The following is a 1781-nucleotide window of genomic DNA, read 5'->3' as shown; positions in this document are numbered from 1 at the left end:
TCCATTGTAAGTCCCAAGGTCTGCAGAGCATAGCAGACTGCTGAGCAATGACATGGCTACATGCAGGGTCCAAGTATGCCATAGGCTAGAGACCATTCCCAAGGCTTCTCCTTATATACAGGAAGCAGACCATATCCCAAAGGCAGCTACTCAGCTGCTTGTAGTAGATCCCACCGTGGAGGTGATTGCCAGTCTCATCATGGGGAATAACTACCACTAGCTGCCCAGCCATTCAAACAGGATCAGCCAAGTTGACACACAAACATAACCACCACAGACGTGTTATAAGGAAAGACCAACCATGCTTCAGACTAATATCTTAGATGATCTATCCCAATGGGATTATTCTAACTTCTTTCTTGTCAAGGTTTTGAATCATTTAAATTAGACATCAATACTAACAAAGATTCATTAAAGTAGGACATTGTGCTAAACAGACATTCAAAGATCACAGTGAAATGCAATGAATTTGTATTTAAATCTTAGATGTTAGGAAGTGCCTGGAGATGACATCTAATTTACCAAATAAGTTTCTTTCACAGCTCATGTGCCAGAGAAAGATCAAAAGATAAAAACTATTAATTATGGCTACTCCCAGGATGTGAAGAAGTTCAAGGTGGGACCATCATGTCTGTAATAGTTTGAAATTTTTGAGTATAAATGCCTGCTTTTGTCGTTAAAACAATCAAACAAAAATTATTTGTAAAAGCTATTAACAAAGTTTTTTAAAGAATGAAGCTAGAAAGTATAAACCCCAAGCCTTACTTTTAAAAGACAGTCTAGAGATAATGATGTCCAGCATAAAGTATGTCTTCAAACTCCTACATTTACATTTTACCTGTAAGAACTTTGAAAAATTATTTACCTTCTCAAATAGTTTTAATAGTGGTTAACATGCTCAGCTGCTAACTGAAAGGTTAGCAGTTTGAACCCACCAGATGCTCCTCAAGTGAAAGATGTAGCAGTCTGTTTCCATAAAGATTTACAGCCTTGGAAACCTTATGGGCAGTTCTACTCTGTCCTATAGGGTGGCTATGAATAGAATCGGGAGCTCTGGTGGCGTAGTGCCTAAGGCATTTGACTGCTTACCAGAAGGCTGGAGGTTCAAACCCACCGGCCACTCCCCAGAAGGAAGGTTGGGCAATCTACTTCCATAGTGATACCTCCTTGGAAACCCAGGAGTGGTTGCTATGAGTCTGGTCCGACTCAACAGCACATAACAAAAACAACAAGAACAATGTAGCCATAGATAAATATGCCAAAGCACTCCAAGCTGCGTATTTAATGAAGATACCTCTGATTGGTGTAGCCTCCAGGTGTCAGGTAAAATCTAAACAAACCCTCCCTGAAGATGTGTACTTTAAGCAGGGCCTCAAAAATTCCCACAGATGCCATCTAGATGGCGATACTGCCTCGGAAACCCAAGGAGGGGTCGCTATAGGTCAGATCCGACTTCACAGAAATGGTTGCATTTGTGTTATGAGTAGAATCCACTCAACAGCAGAGAGTTTAACTTGGGTTCATTTTAAAATATCAATGAATGTATGAATCTAAATATTGTGATTTGGTACCTATTATCACACACACAAAAAAAAAAAAAAAAAAAGCCAGGAAGCCAGAGAGAAGAGCAGTCAGCTGAAGGGATTAGGTGAGGAGAGGCAACTCAGGCCCGCCCAGAGTAGCAGGCCGGAAGAGCAAGAGAAAGGGGATAAAAAGCCAGGAACGTGGACAGAAGAGCAGTCAGCCCCAGGATTACAGGTGAGGAGAGACAACTCAGGGAT

Source organism: Orycteropus afer, unplaced genomic scaffold (genome assembly GCF_000298275.1).
Source record: "Orycteropus afer afer isolate SDZICR_OR568_19922 unplaced genomic scaffold, OryAfe1.0 scaffold00172, whole genome shotgun sequence".
NCBI lineage: Eukaryota > Metazoa > Chordata > Mammalia > Tubulidentata > Orycteropodidae > Orycteropus > Orycteropus afer.
The sequence above is the reverse complement of the archived record's forward strand: the minus strand, read 5'-3'. Positions refer to the sequence as shown.